The following is a 22,201-nucleotide window of genomic DNA, read 5'->3' as shown; positions in this document are numbered from 1 at the left end:
CAGTATAAATTTTAACTTTTTATGGAGAAAACTTTTTTCTTTTTGAATATGGCTCCTGATTTCATAGCTGCACTGTTTTCTTCTTGCTACCTTCCAGTTTCAAATTGTGTTAATGGACATTATACTTAAAATTAAGAATATCTTTCTTCCCTTGAGTGAAATATGAATTTAACATCCAAGATATCACCTTTCATTAAGTCATGACTCAGTAGATATTTGTTAAATATTGAATAAATGACTAAGGATCGTGTGCATTGAATTATAATGTTAAATATGAGTGGGTTACTACAAAAGGAATAAAATATATTTTGGTGGATGTAATCAAAATTATAATACTAAAATAAAGACCATGCATTTGTAACAGTTTGTATATCTCTCATATTTCATACCATAGTTTAATATTTACACTCTAGTAGTAAACACTAAGCTATTTTTACTCCCACTTACACATAGCTCTGTCTTCTATGTGTTTGCACATGCAGTTTGCTCTCCCTGGAATGTCCTTCCCAACTCACCCCCAGCATTTGGCTGCGATTTCTGGTCCTCCTTCAGATCTCAAGTGAGAAGTCACACCTTGAAAAGACTTAGTAGACACACCTACCCTTTCAGGAGGTTTTCCAGTAAGGCCTCACGCTACCCTACTCATATCCCTACAAAAAGACTTGAACGACATAAGGAAATAAACTTTAATTATATGTCTTTCTCTTTCCCTTAAGATTGTGAGTTCCTTGAAAGAAGAATCTGTGTCTTGTTCACCATTGTTTTTCCTTACCTGTAACACAAACCCTGGCGTCAGGTAGGCAAGTCTTTGGTAAATATTTCTGGACTGATTAAGTTGTATTTATTCATTAACTATATGCCAATTTCCTTTGTTTTTGCTACTATCCTAGCATTGCATGTTACTTCCATGAAGCTGACCTATGAGAGCAAAATGTTAACATCTTACGGCAGGTAATTTCTGCCTTGATAGCCTGTGCTGAGTTACTGACTGCTTGTTAGAAATGTGGCTGCCTTGTTCCTGTTAGGCTTACAGTTGACAGGTTGAAAATTTTATTCAATGTATAAAAAAGCTCTACAGAGATATTCACTGTAGCATTGTTTATAATCAGGAATTGTTTGGACAGTCGAATAAGCTGTGTTACATCCAAACTGTGAAACACTATGCAACAGTTAGGAAGAACAAGGTAGATCTATGTCTTATAAAATAAATTGATATTCTACTGTAAAACCAGCAAATGGCTAAAAGATACTTTCAGTACAACACCATATTAAGAAATTGTAGTGTTTTTTCTGGGGTTACCATAGAGGTATAGTTATAACAGAAGCATATGGACATACGGAAAATAACCCGGAGAACTCATATTAAACTCACTTATGTGATCAGTGGCTACATCTAGAAAGGTAGAAAGGGGACCAAGAATAAGGCTTGGAGGCCAAAAGTGACTTCTTTGAAATGTATTTTTTTTTTTAATTGATAATGTTTTAGTTTTTTAAATAAAGAGTTCTTAGTCATAAAATTAATCTTAAACATGTTGATACTTGATTCATTTGAAAGATAAAAATATATAACCTATGAACAATTACGTAAAAATATACTGTCCATGTATCAATTTATATGAAGGTAGAATGCTGAAAATGAAAATTTGGCCTACAGTAAACATCTCTAAATCAAAACATTTTCTTTCATAATAAATAAAAGAGAAGGAATTAGCTATCTTCTATTAGCTCATAATTGTGTGGATAGTAAGATGAAACAAAAATGACTCCACAAGTCAGAAATATAAAAAACAACCATTGATTTAGAATCTGTTGACATGAAGGCCATCCCTGGTTCCACCACATCTTCAACGAGATGAGTCATAAACTCCAGAGTATACATTATGCTGATCTATAAAGTGAAAGTGGAAACCAGAGTAGTGATTCTCAAACCTACAAGTCATGATTCTCTTGGGGGAACACACACAAAAATATTATATTGAAGAATATGCTGTTATATATTGCTTCATAATAAATTACTGTGCAGATAAACAGTACTATGCAGCACATTTGTTGGTTTAATTTTGTGTTTTAAAGCTTTCTCCTCCAGCAGACTGATGTGAATGGAGGCAGACAACTTGTTTTAGTCAGTGTTGTATCCCTCGCACTTTTCATACTACGTAGCACATGATAGATACTCAATAACTTGTTTTTAATGAATAAATGGCAAAAAATCATAGTAGAACATTTTTAAGACGATTCTGTTTATTAAACCATCTCCCAGTACATGTAGATAATCCCACCATTATTTTATTACAGAAAATCTACAGTTGTTCCTACTTCTAAAATGCAATTAAGAACTCTAGTTATGATCATCTTTAAGGATCATTCTCCTTTAAGATAATATGTCTACACAATTTTCACTGTCTTTGAAAATCCTCTTTGTCATATTCCTGAAGAAAACAGTTTCTCATCCAGATGAATTACAGTGGAAAAGGAAAATCATTTATCTGAACATTAAGATCCCTTTCCATTACAACCCTGAATTCTTCAGAATAATTCTTGCTCATTTGGGTAATTTCCTATTACTTTAAACCAGTATACTTGCTATTCTCATAAAGTGGATGTACAATTCTACCTGGTATAATATGAACTCTGGAACCAGACTGCTTGAGTTTGAATCCTAAGTCTACCAGGTATAAGCTCTATAACCCTGGACAAGCCACTTAATATTTCCATGTCTCATGTTCCTGATCTCCAAATAAGTCCAATAAAAATAATCAAATCCTTCATTTAAAGTATAATCAGTTAGTACATGTAAAATGCTAAGAACGTTGTTTGGCCAGTAGTAGCTGAAAAAATGGACGCTTAGTAACTGCTATGCAAATATTCGTTGAAATAAAAACAAAACTAAATAAATATGCCAATCTTTTTACCAGATTGCTTGATTATTCAGTCTTAACAAAGTTGGCTAAGATTAGGCCAACCTCATCCAGAAAAATGTCCTCAGTTATAAACAGCAGGGAAATCTTAGAAAGAACGATTGAAGCACACAAAGTAAACAACACAGGAATACATGTGTCTGCAGAAAAATGAGAACCAAGAGTTCCTGAGGTAGATGGTTATGCATTTCATGTGTATAAAAGATTCCAATGATAAATCTGGAAGATGAGACACCTGGTAGAGTACCTGACCCTAATAAATAAATACTCATTAAATTTTTGCTTAATTTATTATAAATAAATTTAATTAGATTAATTATTCAGTGAACTGGTAAATGTAATAGTTGTTTGACTATAAGCCAAGTCACCTGACATCTGTAGGTTTCTGTTTCCTCAATGGTAAAATAAGGAAAGTTATCTAGATCAGCATCTCCTTAACTGTGTTCAACTCAAGACTGGGTTCTTAGGGTTGTTAATCAGCTCTTGGAAACAAATCCATGGTTGAAATAATTTTAGGAAAACCCATATGCTATCTTTCTGTTGCATTTACAAACAAACTGGTATAGTAGACATTTTAAGATTCTTTTTTTTTTTTTTTTTTTTTTTTGAGACGGAGTCTCGCTCTGTCGCCCAGGCTAGAGTGCAGTGGCCGGATCTCAGCTCACTGCAAGCTCCGCCTGCCGGGTTTACACCATTCTCCTGCCTCAGCCTCCCGAGTAGCTGGGACTACAGGCGCCCGCCACCTCGCCCAGCTAGTTTTTTGTATTTTTTAGTAGAGACGGGGTTTCACCGTGTTACCCAGGATGGTCTCTATCTCCTGACCTGGTGATCCGCCCGTCTCGGCCTCCCAAAGTGCTGGGATTACAGGCTTGAGCCACCGCGCCGGCCTTAAGATCTTTTATTGTAAGGAAATTTTATTTATCTGACAGTTTCCCAAACTTAATTGACCATTGACTCTTTCTCTCTGGTTTCTAGCCTATTGGCATTTCACAGAATTAGTGCTATTCTGAACAAAAATTGGAAATAATAGTACTCAGTGTTTGGTGTGTGGATCAGCGTCAGTCTGCAAATTATCAGTCTGTAACAGAGTAAGTACAAAAACTAAGAGCAGGCATTTAAAAACTTTTTCACACAGTAATTTTATGTTTATTGAATCTAATAATGAAATTCAGAGATTGTATTTTGTATGTTTTCCCTTTATTGCTTTTTCCTTATAAATTATTTTTTATTAGTTTTTGTTTGTTTGTTTGTTTGTTTTTTGTTTTTGAGACGGAGTCTTGCTCTGTCTCCCAGGCTGGAGTGCAGTGGCGCGATCTCTGCTCACTGCAAGCTCCACCTCCCTGGTTCACACCATTCTCCCGCCTCAGTCTCCCGAGTAGCTGGGACTACAGGCGTCCGCCACCACGCCCGGCTAATTTTTTGTACTTTTAGTAGAGACGGGGTTTCACCGTGTTAGCCAGGATGGAATCGATCTCCTGACCTCGTGATCCGTCCTCCGCAGCCTCCAAAAGTGCTAGGATTACCGGCCTGAGCCACTGCACCTGGCGTTTTAATAGATTTTACTTAGTCTCTTGTACATTGAAATTTTTTTTGAATGTTCACAGCAGCTTTATTCATAACATCAAAAAACAAACAAACAAAAAATTGAGAATGGATTCTTCACCACAGATAGTTTTAGAACACCAAAGTCATTTCCAAAAAGATTCACATTATAAATCCTTCCACTAAATCCATGTGGAAGTCCATAAAGATGAAGCTTCCTGGGTTCTACTGCAAACTTTTGTCAGAATCTTTAGAATCACAGAGAATCTACATTTTCACAGCACCAGAGTAATTCTGACTCTATTTTGAGAAGTAATGCCTTACACTGTGAGCAACCTGATGGGAGAAGCTGTATTTTTATTTATCTTTGTTCTTCAGTAATGAACCCACAGTAAATAAATACGTTTGTAGCATATGTAAACGAGAAAAATCAAGTAACGATATGGAGTCTCTGAGGTCTATGGTCATGGATAGTTTAGAGTTAACCAAAACTGGAAACAAATTACTACTCCCCAAAAATCAAATCCTATATATTACTTGTCAGGGGAAAAAAAAAAAAAAGTAATTCTCCAGACACTTCCACTTACAGCCTACTTCATGTTTTAGTTATCTTGAAGTGGGTGGGATTTTTCAGCATGATCCTGCAAAACTGTCAATCATTTATGTTCTTATCCAAGCATAGCACCATAACAGAAGTTGATTTTTTAAACAGCTCCTTAGTACTGCAATTTAATATAAAAATATACTCTCAGTCCATGTCATAGCCAATATTATACTCACCATGTGGACACAAATAATTTGAACGCTTTGTTAAAGTACACTTTTACTAGTCCTTGCCCAGTAACGCATTAATTGGTTTAATTTTACTGTGGCATTTTTGTACATGTTTTCATGTTCATATCTATAGAAAGCTAAGTGTTTAAAGTCTAACTTGACATGTTTTTCATAGTTTTACTCTGCTAGTAAGTCAAAATATGTGTTTGAGAGATGAATACCTTAGGATATTGTGTGTCTGTTTGCTGAGATGACCCTAAACTCTGACCCTAAACAGTGGTCCTCCACTTGGACCACACTTTGGAATTGTCTGAAGTATTGAAAAATATAGTGCTTGCTTTGGCAGCACATGTACTAAAATTGGAACGATACAGAGAATATTAGCATGCCCCCTGCACAAAGATGACATGCAGATTCATGAAGCATGCCATGTTTTTGAGAAAAAGAAATGCTTTTACATTGTTGATGGGGATGAAAATTAGTTCAACGATTGTGGAAGACAGTGTGACAATTCCTCAAAGATCTAGAAGCAAAAAATACCATTTGACTCAGCAATCCCATTACTAGGTATATACCCAAAGGAACAGAAATCATTCTATTATAAAGATACATGCATGCATATGTTCATAGCAGGACTATTCACAACAGCCAAGACATGGAATCAACCCACATGCCCATCAATGATAGACTGGATTTAAAAAAGTGGTACATATAAACCATGGAATACTATGCAACCATTAAAACTAGCAAGATCATGTCCTTTGCAGGGACATGGATAGAGCTGGAAACTGTTATCCTCAGCAAACTAACACAGGAACAGAAAACCAAACACCGCATGTTCTCACTTACCAGTGAGAGGTGAATGATGAGAACACATGGAACAACACACACTGGGGCCTCTGCGGGGGTTAGGGGAAGGGAGAGCATCAGGAAGAATAGCTAATGGATGCTGGGTTAGATACCTAAGTGATGGGTTAATCTGTGCAGCAAACCACCATGGCACACGTTTACCTGTGTAACAAACCTGCACATCCCGTGCATGTACCTTAGAACTTAAACATTGAAAAAAAGAAAAAAAAAAAAAAAGAAAAGTACAAATGCCTGGGTCCCACGTCTAGAGTTTCTGATTGAATTCATTATTGGAGTGGTCTGAAAGTCAGAATTTTTAAGGCTTCTTAAATAATTCTAATATATATCCTGAGTTGAGAACCATAAATACAATCAGGTGCAATTCTTATTAAAAACAAACAAACAAACAAAAACCTGTGGTAATTATGAGAGATTCCATATCCAAGACAAACGGGTAGATTTGGATTTGAATTGAATTAGAGAAGGGACAGCTGTGAACCTACCATGAAAGAGTTTTTTTGTTTTTTTTTTTTTTTTCACTAACTGAGAATTAAGAAGACTGATGATGTTCAGTCTTAAGAGAGAAATGTACATCCTTCTCTACACTCCTCACCTGTTTCCTCCTGCACACCTTGAGCAATCATTATTTGCTTATCAGATTAAGGTTGTTTATGGGAAAAAAAAAAGTTAAGAGACAGATAATAAGGGACTGAAAGAGATGAGAGAGACAGAGTAAGACAGAGTGAGAGAGAATGTCTCCATTAAATTACTAAAACAAAACAAAACAGTTATCACTCTTTCAGTTTCAGGCCCTCATCTCTAATATGCTCCTGAACTACTGGGGTCCTGAAGACATAAAGTTCTTTTCTCAGGGTCAGATCCTTTCACCTCTAGATACAGTCAGAGTCCTGGAGGGAAGAAGGGAAAGGAGTAAGGAAGAAAGAAAGGAAAAGTATTACTTTGGGGGTAAGAGAGATTTTTCTCTTCCCTTTCTTTCCTGCATGTGTGGAGGGGCAAGGAAAGACTTACTTGACCTTCAGCCAGATAACTGCCTGTGGCTTTCTCTTGTACACCCAGAGGCTACATTCCTTGGTTCAGTCTACTTTCAGCTGCACAAGCTCTGTGCCTTCATTTCATTAAAGGATAGTTTCTACCACAAACAAGTCTTTGTTCCTGGTACTAGGGTTAGGCCTGGTAATGCTTCAAAGTCTTAAGAAAAAATTTAAAACCCCGATTTTATATGTAGAGAACCATCTCTTTTGATTAAGAATATTTTACATCATAATCAAATGCAGTCAAAGCTGAGGGGCAATTTGTCCTCTGGGGTATCACTTCTCTGAGTTCAAAAAAATATTCCTGTTTGTTCTAAATCACCTCTAAATTTACTTTGATTTGCAAATTCAATGTACTTTGTATAAACAAACACTGGCAAGGAATTAACAATACTATATGACCCCTTCTTTCCCTGAATGAATATAGATTTTCATGCTCAGATGATATTTGTGTCCCCGTCACATGGTTTGCTTCAGATCTTAATGAGTGACCTTGAGTCTTAATAACTTTTCCTTTAAGCCAAGCTCTCTTATTTTTCTTGGATATTTTCATCAACTACATACCATCCCCTCTAATAAATGAGAAAAGGTGAGGGTGCCCAGTCACAGTGGTATTCTGTCCAGATAGGAGCACGTTTCTATCCTGTCCACTTCCTACTGGCAAAAGCAAGGCATGATAATTTGCTGCCAGCATTACTCAACCTTACATTTAGACAAATTATGTTATTTAAGAAATCTACTCTAACGGAAATTATTGTTCTGTTTCAATCGATTTCTTCATTCCTCACTATCACCAAACCATATTCTGCTTCAATTGATTTGTATTTAGTATTCACTCAACAAACCTTAATTGAGAACTACCATGGGCCAGGCCTCATTCTGTATTTAGGAAATAGTTTAGACTCTTAGTATCAACCCTCAAAGAACTGGACAGCTCACTTGGGTAGAAGGAATAAGAAAACCAAAGACTACAAAAAAGGAAAAGGATAGGAAGACTTATTTGACAGACAGCCATAGTCTTTCCATAGGCCTGCAGAGAAAGGTTGGGCAGCTAATGCATTTTGGCTTGGGGAAGAAGAGTAAGAAATAGTCTAGAAAGACTTTTGAAACCTGACAGAGAATAGAACATGGGTAAAAACTGATCCCAGAGTAACTCCACATTTAAGGGGTACCATAGAATAACAGTATAAAGTGTGATTGGACTGGGGATTTTTAAACAATGTAAAGAGAATTTGAGCATAATTATAATCAGAAAGTAAGGGAGCAATATCTTTAAAAATATATGTGAAAATAAGGTAAGAACTGATGAACCAAGGTCTCAGAAGAGGTAGGAGAACATGGGACTGTCTCCTACTCTATGGGGTCACCCCAAGGGCAGGTTCCAGGCATGGATTACATCACAACACTTATACCACTTATGTTTGTTTAGAAGTGAAATCCCATAGCTGATAGCGGCCATTAAAAGGCATGGGTGACATATGATGACAGTAGAGAATATAAGGACTGTGTGTGCAGGTATGCGGGAAGATTAGATTTGGACATTGGCTGTAAATGACTTAATGGATTCAACCAAAATGTAATGAGCACTTGTACAGAGGCCACAGATGTGTGTCATTCAGATGCCCTTTCTGGAGAACCTGAGCTTTTGCAGAGAAGAATTGACAGAGACTCCTGGTTGCTGCCCCTTTGGGTCAATTGCACATTCTTGTCAAGGCCACCCTCCTGCCAGGCTTCCCTCAGTCAATGCCTGGTCCCAGCAGGGCTACTGATTCTGACCCATTCCTATTGGATTTCTGTAACAGGTCACTTTTGCTTTTCCATCCACCTGACTGAGATCTTTCTAAGAACTGTGCTGCAGTCTGTGACTCTTCCTACAAAATCCTTTCTTTCTTCTCTCCTTTCAGCATTGCAGTCTGAAGCCTTTCCCTGCCTATACCTCCTTTTCCCCCATTTATCCAACGCTGGCAGTTCCTACCATAAATCTCTTGTACTTGTAATTCTGTCTTGGCATCTGTTTCTGAGATAACCCAAACTAACTCATGGGATTAACTTGAGGGCTAATATTTTTAAAAAAGCTGACAAAGAAGACAAAGTTTCTATCATCAAAGATATTAGAATTTGTTGTTTTAAAATATAGAACATAAGTGGGTATATCTTGCTTCTATTTTCAGTTTCTGTAAAGAGAGTGATCCCATTCTTTTTTTTCTTTTTTCTTTTGTTTTGCTTTAATTCATTGCTTTAGTATTGGTATATCCTAGGATACCTAGGGCTGCTTTTCATATCTCTCAGTTTGAGTTTATACTGTTTCCCTTACATCTCTGCCAATATCAGAGTGTCATTTTTCCTTACCTTTATTAGCAATCCCATCGTTTATAATTTGTCTCTCAAAGTTGGCCCTTGGCACTGTGGCAGAAAGTGAGTCATCCTACATCCATGAAATCTAAGATGATTCTGAGATAATTTAGTAAAGATTAAGTATCTCACACCTTTCCCCCTCACTCTGTTTTTCATTCTGGCTCCCTGCCGCTGGCTGACAACATGTGCACGTAACTTTACTCATTCTGAACTGCACAGGCTAGACTGTCTCTACACTCACATGTCTTTCAACAAAATCCTACTTTGATTTAAAAGGCATGAGTCACTTTATTCATATCTTGGGTTTTGTTTTGGAAAATGCTAATGCTAGGAAATAGGAGTCTCATTTCTTCTCTCTCCTTTATTTTTCATGTTCCTCCATAGCCTAGGTAGCAATTCTGGTTCACACTTGGTATGGCCCATGGTTTGCAATGCTCCTTAGTCACAAAGGCCTAATGATTCACAGGTTTGGCAGGATTGCTACTTGATCTGGTATGCTGACCCTTTCGCCAAAGGTCTTAAGGCCATCCTTCTTTGTGGAGGGAAAAATTGTTCTTCTGGTATATGTGTATGGAAAGGAGTGGAAAGGGAAGAGGTATTAGGGTGAGATTGAGAGGACGGAGGCGTCTCACTGTGGAAGTATGATAACCCACTGCCTCTCATGGATGATATGCTCCATTTCATTTTCTGTTTTTCTGCTTTACCTGGTATAAAGCATTATAAACCATTCAAAACAATCCATTTTGCAATAAAATGCTGTTGCATTCCAGTATGACTGTCCGTAGCTCAATTTAAACTCGACCCCACATCAAAAGGGAGTGAAACTAGTCAGCTGCTAAGTCTCAGCAGACGCTCGTAGGTTGTCTTCAGGGCTTGAAAAATGTTGAAGGAAACCATATTTTAAAACAAAGTGCATTGTATATCAGTGGACATGCTTCATTAGATCAGAGTGTTGCTGCAGGACTCCTTAGAACGCAAGCACTAAAGCTCTGTAGGTTGGTGCACAGGAGAATCTCGTCTTCTTATATTAATACATTTTTAAATTCAAGTAGAGACAAAAGTATGAAAAGCTGTGAAGGTATTAGGAACAAGTGTTTGGGATAATGAACCTCAGTGGACTTAAGGGCATAATCTGAAATCAGGAGCACTGGATAAGCTTCCTTACCTCCTCGGAGCCCTTATGGCAGTGATGGCAAAACAGTGAGACAAGATGCTATGGTGTAAAATGCCTGGCTGAACAATACTGCTGTCCTACTTTGGGAGGATGAGTTGGCTCTGGTCTCACTGTGTCTCTCACTGTCTTCTGAAATTATATTCAAAGTTCATTTTTTGGAAAACATTCCAGACTAATCCTATTAGTCAGGTATGTTTGCATAGGTGTATAAAATTCATAAACATGCACAGAGATAGAGATGTAAGTGTAGACACACAGTTTCTTCCACGTGTGCCAGTTAAGCTATTGTCTTCCTAGTGCATGGATAATAGAGGCTTTTTTGTGTGTTTGTTCTGCCCTCTGCATTAAGTGGCTAACTCTTATAGGCCAAGGATCATAGCTACACAATCCATTGTCTCTAGACACCCATCTGAGAAAGGCAGATTATTCTCTTGCACAAATGGTGAAGTTTATGGTCAGAAAATCATGGATCTACTTTTATACAAATTCAGTCAGATAATAATTTCTGTGTGCCTCAAACTCCCCTGCTGTAAATCAGGATCAGAAACAATTTCTTTGTGGGGGTGGTCTGAGAATTCTGATAATGGAGGGCAGGGGAAGGTATAAGGCAAGGTGGTGTGGAATTTCACAGTGCTGTTTTTTTACTACTCTAGTCTTCTAGTTTGCGAAGAGATTGTGTTTTAAGCCGTTGGCTTTGTATTGAGGACACTTTATTTCTCCGTAAGAGCTAACTCTGCCCCCTTGTGCTGAGTAAAAGAATTTTTCTATTTAATTTGGTTTATTTTATTTGCATTTAAGTGTTCATACCTATTTGAAAAATCATATCCAGCTTCTCTTTTCAATAAGTCAAGTTATATAAGTGTATTTTCTTTAATAAGTTCCCTGGAGTCGCTTTTTCCATTTTCTTTTTCATATTTTTTTTCCTTTCCTCAATTCATCTGCAACCTTTTATGTTTAAAGTGCAATTCTTCACGAGGTGCCCCTGATGCTATTCATCACAGGCTTTTCTCTGTTGAGTAGTGTCACAATTAGTTTTATTGTCCAATCTTTACCATGTCATAAGGAATAACTAAGACTTAAGGGTCAAAAGAACAAAATGAGGTAGCAAGAGCTGAGGGTAGTGTTGAAAGTTTTTGAAGAGTATAACAAACGGATCCGTCAATTCAAAAAGTGTACTTGGGAGTTTCACATAGATTGCCTCATTTCCTGACTAAAGATGTGTTTGAAGGCCAGGAGCGGTGGCTCACGCCTATAATCCCAGCACTTTGGGAGGCTGAGGCGGGCAGATCACGAGGTCAGGAGATTGAGACCATCCTGGCTAACACAATGAAACCCCGTCTCTACTAAAAATACAAAAAACTAGCTGGGCGTGGTGGCGGGTGCCTGTAGTCCCAGCTCCTCAGGAGGCTGAGGCAGGAGAATGGTGTGAACCCGGGAGGTGGAGCTTGCAGTGAGCCGAGATCGCGCTGCTGCACTCCCGCCTGGTGACAGAGCAAGACTCCATCTCAAATAAATAAATAAATAAATAAATAAATACATAAATACATAAATAAATAAATAAAAATAAAAAGATGTGTTTGCATTATTCTGATCAATAAGTGATATAGGTCCTTTTTCAAAGAGTTGAGGCATAAATAAATAACAACATTCTACTAGATTCCATGGGAAACAACTTGACCTGCAGAACTAAAAGTCTAATCGCTTAAATAACAATACAAAAAAACAGGATACAATTAAGAATTACCCATCTACTTGACCAAAAAAATGAGTACTTTTAAACTTCTGAGGATATGTATATTCAAGTGATCTGAAAAAAGTAGGTGATGAAACTTAAAGTAAGGCCTTGAAGGATAAGATCTGGTGAAGTATTAAAAATAAATTCAGTAGTTCACAGAATTAGTGACAGAACTGGAGAACAAAGATCAAGGTTACGGGAAAAGAAAATGCCCCAAACCACCTTAGAATTGGTTCTGATGAGGAAAAAAAAAAAAGTCTGCTTCCAGAGAGAGAGAACTTGCACCACTTGCTTCTCAAAGTGTCTTAAAGCATAGCCAGTGGCCGTGGGATCTTTTCTTCCCAAAATGTAGGTCCCAAATGTAGCTTATGCCACAGCTGAAGTTCCGGGAAGCTGAGAAAGTCAGTTTCCTCTCCAGTAGTGGAAATAATCTCTTCACTGAGACGTAAAATGTGGTTAGAAGGGGAATGGAAATCTCCAAACATACACACGGATGGGCAGATATCAGGCGGCCATTGTGAATGCCAAACACTCGCTATCAGCAGCCTCTTTTCAGTCAGCATCAGTTCATAAGACTTCAAAAGATTTCACAGGAAGAGGTATCCGTGTTCTCAAACTCTCAACATTTCGGAGCTAGCAGGGACATTAAAACTCCTTCAGCCCAATCTTTTTAATAAGTAAACCAAGCCTCAGAGACATGAGAAGCTGTATCCAGGGTCACACCTCTAATTACTGGTGCAGCCATGATTAATGCTCTGGTCTTCTAATCCATACCCAGTGTAGTGCTTGTGAATCTGTTCCATGGGCAATTATAAGAGAAATTATTCTTATAAGAGAAATTACTTCTTGGAAGAATGAGAGCAGCATCATATCTTCTCTATACTTAAGGAAGGCTTCCTTTCTGCCAGTCAGATGCAAAGTTCTAGAAAAGTCAGGGCTGGTCTGCAGGTCTTGAAACAAACCCCTATGGGATTTTTCTCTTTCACCAGCGCCAGGTCATGCTCCTTGTGTCCCAAGGCTCCACCAGTGGTTTACATTGTGTTTGACTACAATATATTCTATTATTTTTTGTGTTTGTTTTGTTTGGTTTTTTGTTTTGTTTTGTTTTGTTTTGTTTTAGACGGAGTCTCGCTCTTTCGGCCAGGCTGGAGTGCAGTGGCGCAATCTCGGCTCACTGCAAGCTCCACTCCCGGGTTCACGCCATTCTCCTGTCTCAGGCTCCCGAGTAACTGGGACTACAGGCACCCGCCACCACGCCCGGCTAATTTTTTGTATTTTTAGTAGAGACGGGGTTTCACCGTGTTAGCCAGGATGGTCTTGATCTCCTGACCTCGTGATCTGCCCGCTTCAGCCTCCCAAAGTGCTGGAATTACAGGCGTGAGCCACCGGGCCCAGTCATGTTTTATTCTCTTTTATAAATCTGAGCACTTCGTTTGGGATAGACTCAGCGGCAAAGAATTACTGTATTAAAGAAAACCTCTGTCCTTCACTGACATGTGAATTTGTACATATCACTTCTCCTTTCTGAGACTTACTTTCCTGATCTGTAACATCAAGGTATACACCTGTCAGTTTTTTAGTTTTTGTTTTGTTTAATTTGTGTTTGCTTCTTTTAGGATCAAAAGAGACCAACAATGCACTAAATAGGTACATAATAAATGTTTATTGATTGAATGAACAGTGCATGTTTCAAAATATGTATTTATTTGTAGATACAAGAAAATCAAGCTTCTCTCTCACATCCTCATTCTCAGCCATATGCTCTCTCTCTCTGTCTCTTTAGCTTGCATTCTTTTCTTGTCTCCTTTCCTTACTCCGTTCTTTTGTCCCCCTTTCTATTCTCTATCTCTCTTTCTCCCCCAATCTCTCCATAATGCATACATAAATAATATACAGACATCTACAGTACAAATGTATGTTGATCAAAAAAGCAGGTACTACTTCTATCCCTTTATCCATAAACATGTTATTAAGGAACATAAAACTGCAAGTTTCTACCAAGAAGCCACAGTTGTTTAGCCTCTTTATCCTTCAGTGTTTGGCCTCTGCTTCCAGTTCTGATGTCAGGATCAAGTTACTAATCTTGCCATTTCTTTGGTTTAGTCTCCCACACAACAAAGTTCTAACCATGTTTGTGAATTGGGTACTCACCTATGGCCTACTGAGCACTGGTCTTAGCATACTTATACAACAATATGCATTTTGGCTTTATTCTGCAGTAGACATTAATCTTCCTTTGATTTCTTATTCCATATACCCTTTTAAAAAATTTATGTTTTCCACATACACTGGTTGAATTTTACTTTAGTATTTTTGGGTCTATGATCCTAAACACTTTATGTCTATGATCCTTTCTGCTTTTCTCAAGTTTTAATGTGCTTGAAACACCTTCTTGCTTAGTGTTCTCCAAATAAATGTGCCATCAATGTTATTTATTTAGTTCCCAGATTTCTAGTGCGACTTTAATCTCTGCCCACCACTTGTCACTGAAAAAACTTCCGAAGTAAATATGTAGATGGACCACTTCTTAGTAGAGAAATTTCTATCTGTGTACATGTTTTATCCTGTTTAAGTGTTTTGCTATCAGATTGTAATTCCTAATATTCTAAAATTTGTCAACCTATAAAAATTTCAATTGTATATAGTTAAACCCACTGTGTATACTCTGAAAAGAGTACAAGACTTGAAGTCAGGAGCCATGAGCTAATTTCTGCCATTGAGTGATTGTAGGCATTTACTTTTCTTTACCTCTCTAGGCTTCAGTTCCCACAACTTCAGGATGAAGCTTTAAATTAAGTGATTTCTCACTTTCCCTCTAGCCTTTAAAAAATCCATATACACCTGTCTTGAAGCTTGTTTAAACCTATCTTTAAAAAAACTTTTAAAACATTTTTTAAAGTGTTCAGAGACAGAACATATAAAACACCTTAGAAAATAGTTCTGGAAGATTTTGCATCAGAAGCTATTTGTGGAAATTTGGAGATAAGCTCTATCTGCCACAGAAGTTAAGAAAAAAAATTGTTTCACCTCAAGTAACATCTGCCTATCAGCTCATTGGGAATGCCTGCATGTTTATGATACCCAATGTGTAGGATAGGCCATAGTGAACCAATAATCTCTTACAGCTTTGCTACGAGAAGTTTACTACAACTAACAACTCATTACTCAGAGTCATAAGCTCTGAGTCATCCTTGACTTCTGCTCTTTGCTTTCTCCATTCAATCAGCTGCCAAATTTCTACCCACTTGCAGTTTCTCACTAATTCTGTACTCCACACCTATCACCCAAATTCAGACCTCATGAACCATTACCTAGATTATTTTAATCATCCAACAACTTTCATTCCTGCTTCCAAGATCTCCCCATTTTTATAATTTATTTTTTAAATTTTATTTTTCACTCAAAGCAAAAATGGTCAATATCCATTTTTAATTTAACTTACAAAATGCCATATGTTAAAATTCCTTAACTATAACTCTGATCACATTAATCTCAAGCACAGCCATTGGCTTACTAATGTCTAACAAAGTTTAAAATCCTTTGGTCTATTAAAAATTAGTCTGAGATTTAATCCCAACCATCTCCCTTATCTTGTATTCTGCTAGTTCAAATTAATGTTATTCAAGTTCCAAAGTCAATCTTTTCTTAAAACACCCCTTAGCTGTTACAATAACTCTTCCTCAAATTAACTCCCTCAAAGAACTCATAACTTTGTAGCAGAAAAATCACAATTTCTTGTGTACCCATTAGATCACTTTTTATTGAAGGAAAATAGGAAGTATATTTTCTTTCAATATTACAGCCTCCATTATCACTTGGAGAGAGATTATTATATGAATATAGCATAGACAGATGATTTTCCTCTTTCCTATGGTAAAAAAGCAGTTTACTTTCTTTTAGGTAAAAGTAGGGAGGAAATTATTTTGATACCTTATATTTTAAATACAAAATTAAAATTAAAAGGTATATCGCATTTATATATCTACTTTTAAAACATCATACAAGTTTCATCAGCCATTTCTTTAGAGAGAAAGATATTGTCTTTATTTATTTAACAAAGACATTTCAGTTTCAGAAAATGTGTTCTACTTATTTATTTAATATATGTGTTTCAGCACTTCACTAAGTAGTGATATTCTACAAGTTCAATTCCAATCATAACTCATTGACTTAGCCATCAAAGTTTATCTTTCCTTTTGAACTATGCACAAGATAATGCCTATTCTATCCATCAATAAAACTCACATGGGTTTCTTCACTTTTCAAGTAAGTATACTTTCCCATCCATCAGGTTGAAGAACAGGATTAAATACATATCAGGAATAAATAACTCCATTAGTCAAAAAATAGACTCATCAATCAGCTTCTGAGGTCAAACATTTGACAGGTGCCAATGAGCTTGTTTCAATATCACCTTTCAGAAATAAAGACATTAAAGGAGTTAATCAAGGTATAGTCAAGGAGACTACCAACCTAACTGAGACAAAAGATACCAGTTGGTTCCACTCAAGGTTCAGGACAAGCTCAGAACCAGAATGTACTTTATGATATTGTTAGTTGACCCAAATAACTAAAATTGGTGAAATATTTAACATTTTCATAAAAAGTGGTATTAAAGGTCATTCTAAGATACCAGAGCATGGAGCAGTATATATATTTACTATTATTATCAATCTAGTCAGGATATCCCTTGCCTCTTTAAAAAGAACTATAACATATAAGCAGAAAATTGGACCTTTTCTTGGTATATTTGAGGAACATTTTGAGTCTCATTTGTTGAAAATACTCATAGAAACAAATAGATTTTTGGCTGACTATCCTTGACAACACCTCTTTTCATATAATCCCAGGTATTAGGAAAAAAGAAAAAAATATTTTATTTGCTTTATTTGAACACATGCAAATCAGATGGTCAAAGTAAGATATTATATATCTGAAAACCCAGATATCTCTCTCTCTGCCCTCTGCTTGAGGCAGTCCTCACTAGTCACTGCTGTTGCCAATAAACTGGAAGCCAAGGTTGGGAGTTTGACATTCTTGTTATGTTCTGACTACAGGATAGACCCTTAATTCAAGCAACTGAATGACAAATACCTACAAAAAGACTTGATATGGTTTGGATCTGTGTCCCCACCCAAATCTCATGTTGAATTATAATCCCCAGTGTTGGAGGTGGGGCCTAGTGGAAGGTGACTGGATCATGGGGGCAGTTTGCAAAGGATTAGCAACATCCTCCTAGTGCTGAACTTATGATAGAGTTCTCATGAGATCTGGCTGTTTAGAAATGTGTAGCTCCTCCCCCTTCTCTCTCTTCCTCCGGGGCTGCCCATGTAAGATGTGCCTGCTTTCTCCTCACCTTGTGCTATGATTGAAAGTTTCCTGAGACCTCCCCAGAAGCCATCATGCTTCCTGTAGAGCCAGCAGAAGAGTGAGCCTATTAAATTTGTTTTGTTTATAAATTGCGCATTCTTCTTTATAGCAGTGAGAGAATGGACTAATACAAGACATAAAAGAACCACAGGGTATCACTGAAACCTTTTCAAACAAGTGGGAAAAAAAAACACTTGAAGTTTAAGCCCAACACAAGTCTTTCACAAAACTGCCAGGTGATGAAAATTAATCCAAGTTCTTGTTCGTTTCTTGCATTTATCATCTCCTTGAGGACCACAAATTCCCCAGATTTTTGCCCCCTCATTAGACATACTTAGCTGAGTCAGCACTCAACTCATATATAAATAGCAAAAACAACACATGACAGATAGCACATTTCTTTCTCTCAGGCTCTTCTTGCCTTCCACAGAAAATCTTTCACTGTCCACTACACTATCAGAAAATAATAAAGGAGAGACTCTCCCCACTAGGATCCTCCTCCCAACCTCTACTTCATCAGATAAGGATCTTATTTTCTAACTCAAGGGAGCATATTCCACCGGCCACATTTCAAACCTGGGTGCTAATATTAGGAAACTGAACATTTAGAGCACTGCTTGTGTTACTTTTATACGGTCAACCCATATTCTTAATAAGCAATACATTGTTGTCTGCCTCAAAGGATAGAGCACTGGGAATGAAGAGCAAGCATCAGTGAATGAACTCAGCAGCCACAAACAAATTACCAGAGACGTGTACCTTCCTGAGAGGTAGAGAATTATAGAGGCAATGTTGCATGATGGGATATGTAAGTACAGCCTTGGAAGATCATATGTGGATGGAAACCAATTAAGTAAAGCACTTAGGAAAATTGCTTTCTACTGTCTGAATAAGAATTTATCATGAGACATAGTTTTTAAGTGAAAAACTTTATATGTAAACCTGGACTAAGTGTTTTGTCCAAGGTGACACAATAAGGCAGGCAATCAAGATAAAAATAGGATGCTTGAAACCAGCCTCCTGATCTAATCACCAAACACTTTGCAAGTTTATCTCTGAAGAGGACCTAATGCAAAGTAGAACCTTTAGAGTGAGAGGTCAGCATAAGAATTGCAGCAGCCAACTGGGCAGCAATAGAAATGGAATTGATTGCTTCCCTAAGAAATGATAAAATGTTATCAATAATGACACAACAAAAGAAAAAAATGCAGCGATACGCATCATGAAGGAGAAAGCATTTTCTCCACTAAAATACCTTTTGTTAATCATAACCAGTCATTAAAGAAGACATGGTATCAGACCTTCTTTAATCCAGGCATTCTGGCTGAAGCTATAAACAAATTATTTCATTATGTCTTTGTCTATTAAAAAATCTATTTTGGTATGATTTCTCTCACTCATTCAAAGTTTTACAGAGCATCTGCTAAATATCAACTCCTCTGAAAGGGATGTAAAAATGGAGGGGGCATATTTCCACCTGTCAAGGATCTCAAGTTCTGTTGTTCATGAATGCTTAGATAATACTTGTGGATGCAAAGTGGTAAGTGCTCTAAAAGAAATAAGGTTAAAGTCCTGTGGGAATACAATAGGGGGCAGAAAGAGAGTGAGATTAAGAAAGAAAGATACAGAAGTTCTGCTCTGGTGGAGTTAAATCAAGCCACAGGAGCTGATGACTTTGCAGGTGGATACAGGGGAATACCGTAGAGTGGAACAGAATTCCGGGCAAAGGGAATAACTTGAGCAAAAGCTCTTCTACTTTATTTAGCAGATTTCCCTTTTCAAACATTTATTTCTCACCTCAACCCAAGCTTTATTCCCCATTGGCTGTTTTAAGTTTCTTAATCTTGATAATTTTCAGTTTCCTGGCTTATAGGACGGTAATACCAAGAGTGTCTTTCTAATATTATTGTCATGAGGATTAAGTGAGATATTCCTTTCAAGGACTTCAATAGAAATCGCTAAATTGTGGCCTCTACAATAATTGTTATAATTATTTACTCAGTGAATACAGAATATGAACTCTCTCTTTCTCCATGCTGAATATGAGTTACATGAGACATCATTCGTCTGACTTATCGAGGAGAACCATAAGTCATGTCCAATCGATGATATTGCCTCAGTGGTTTCTCACATGCTTTGAATACCACAAACATTAGATGGATTAGGTAACGGTTCCCTGAGAAGGATGCATTCAGTTAGTTAGTCATTGCAAAATAAGAAATGAGTAAACAAGATTTACCTAGCAAGAGCTACAAAGTGGCAGACCCCAAGGAGATGGGAAGCAAGCAGATATATTTTGATATGAAGAAAAATCTGCAGTGTCACAGTGGAGAACACTTGAAGTGCAACAGAATATTAGAGGAGCAAAGTATTCAGGAAAAAAAAAAAATCACCTACAACATAGTTCTGACTGGTGGAAGCCCCCAAGAGACTGTAATTAGGGTATCATCTATTGGCTTAGAATGAATACTTCAAAAGTCCGTCACATAATCAATATGGACAGGATGGTTAGGGCTACAGGGATGGTGATAAGACATAAACTATTTCTTCCTGGGAACATTCCCGCTCACCCCCACTACCTGAAGCTACCCAGAGAAACTTATAAACAGTTTATGAATAAGATGGTGGAAGGGGGAGCACAAATTAAAAATCAACACACACTTGGGTGTTATTAAAAACTCATTTTACTGGAGAAGGCATTTTGTTGTTGTTTTTTTTAAGACAGAGTCTCACTCTGTCACCCAGGCTGGAGTGCAGTGGCGTCATCTCGGCTCACTACAACCTCTGTCTCATGGGTTCAAGCTACTCTCTTGCCTCAACCTCTCGAACTACTGGGATTACAGGTGCGTGCCATCATGCCCTCTTTTTAGTAGAGATGGGATTCACCATGTTGGCTAGGCTGGTCTTGAACTCCTGACCTTAAATTATCCACCCACCTCAGCCTCCCAAAGTGCTGGGATTACAGGCAGGAACAATCGCGCCCGGCCTGGAAAAGGCATTTTATGTTGTTGTGAGCAGGTACTCTTCTCTAAGAATTATTGTGGGTGTGAATATGTTTGTGGTGAGGAGAGGTTGCACAGGATGCATATAAGAAGTATGTAAATATACCCCGTATTTGTCACTTGAGAGTCCATTATATAGTTTGAAGAATAATTAAGACTGAATCGCCCATTGAAAAGTGACACAGATGCCCATGCTCTCTTGGGAAGGAAGAGAAAGTAGGGAAAAAAAATGACTTCTTACTATGTGAATTGCTTTATAAAGAGGAGCCCAGAGAAAATATGGGAAAAGACTTATTTCCAAACCCAGTCTTCTCTGTGTAGTTTATCCTAGATTAATTTTACACATACAAAAAATGATTCTATTTCTGCATGGTCTTATTATATCTAAATTATTCTGGAAGGTTCAGTGCTCTGAGGTGTGGACAGATTTTGTATTTTGTATGTTTTTTTTTGTTGTTGTTGTTAGTAGCATGAAATAAGCCTCAATCCACAAAGTGACAGTCACAAAATGCTTCCCATATATATACTGTACCTAATATTTAAGAAAAACTACATCAATAATAACCCTAAGACAAAAACAAAAATCTACCTTAATACATTATTGATATGCTTTGACTGTGTCCCCACCCAAATTTCATCTTGAATTGTAGTCTCATAATCCCCACATGTCATGGGAGGGACGTGGTAGGAGGTAATTTAATCATGGAGTTAGTCACCCTCATGCTATTCTCAAGATAGTGAGTGAGTTCTCATGAGAACTGATGGTTTTATAAGGGGCTTTTCCCCCTTTTGCTTGGCACTTCTCTGTTGCCACCATGTGAAGAAGGATGTGTTCGCTTCCCCTTCCACCATGATTGTAAGTTTTCTGAGGCCTCCCCAGCCACAGAACTGTGAGTCAATTAAACCCCTTTCCTTTATAAATTACCCAATCTCAGATATGTCTTTATTAGCAGCGTGAGAACAGACTAATACAATTATCTAAACCAAAACCTTAGCATAAGGAAAATTATTACCATCCAAATTTTAAAATTGAATAAGATTAAATGAAGAGCTTAGCACATATAGAAAAACAAACCCTTGGTGTGTTAACACAGGGGAGCAGTTAATAGTGAAGACTGTGACATCACATAGACTTGAGCTATCCTTTACATTCTGACTCTTACTAGCCACGTGATCTTGTCAAGTCACTTAATCTAAGACTGTTTCCTCATCTGTAAAATAAAGATACTATCACATAACTCAGAGAGTTGATGAAAGGAAATAATTCATAAAAAGTACTTGGCATATGATAAAGCCCTGATAAATGATATTTATTATCATTGTCATTTATATTAAATAGCATTTTCAAGTCATAAAGCAAGCATGTGACAGAGCTGGAACTTAAACCAGGACCTTCTGCCTCCACATCCATGCCTCTTTACATTTTCTAC

General features: G+C 37.3%; 1 long non-coding RNA gene and 1 other non-coding gene across 2 annotated transcripts in view; both read left to right on the top strand.

Moving 5' to 3' along the window:
* The first annotated feature begins 664 nt into the window (after positions 1-664).
* Positions 665-22,201, top strand: part of LOC144339406 (uncharacterized) — a 71,478-nt gene continuing 49,941 nt past the window's right edge. The window contains exon 1 of the long non-coding RNA XR_013414394.1: positions 665-796. This is a non-coding gene — a long non-coding RNA (uncharacterized LOC144339406). The remainder of the gene's footprint in view (positions 797-22,201) is intronic.
* On the top strand, positions 5,565-5,671 carry LOC114676483 (U6 spliceosomal RNA). Its single transcript, XR_003727555.2, has one exon. It is a non-coding gene; the product is annotated as a U6 spliceosomal RNA (small nuclear RNA).

This window comes from Macaca mulatta, chromosome 2 (genome assembly GCF_049350105.2).
Source record: "Macaca mulatta isolate MMU2019108-1 chromosome 2, T2T-MMU8v2.0, whole genome shotgun sequence".
Classification (NCBI taxonomy): Eukaryota; Metazoa; Chordata; class Mammalia; order Primates; family Cercopithecidae; genus Macaca; species Macaca mulatta.
Note: the sequence above shows the minus strand (reverse complement) of the source record. Positions and strands in the feature narration are given on the sequence as shown.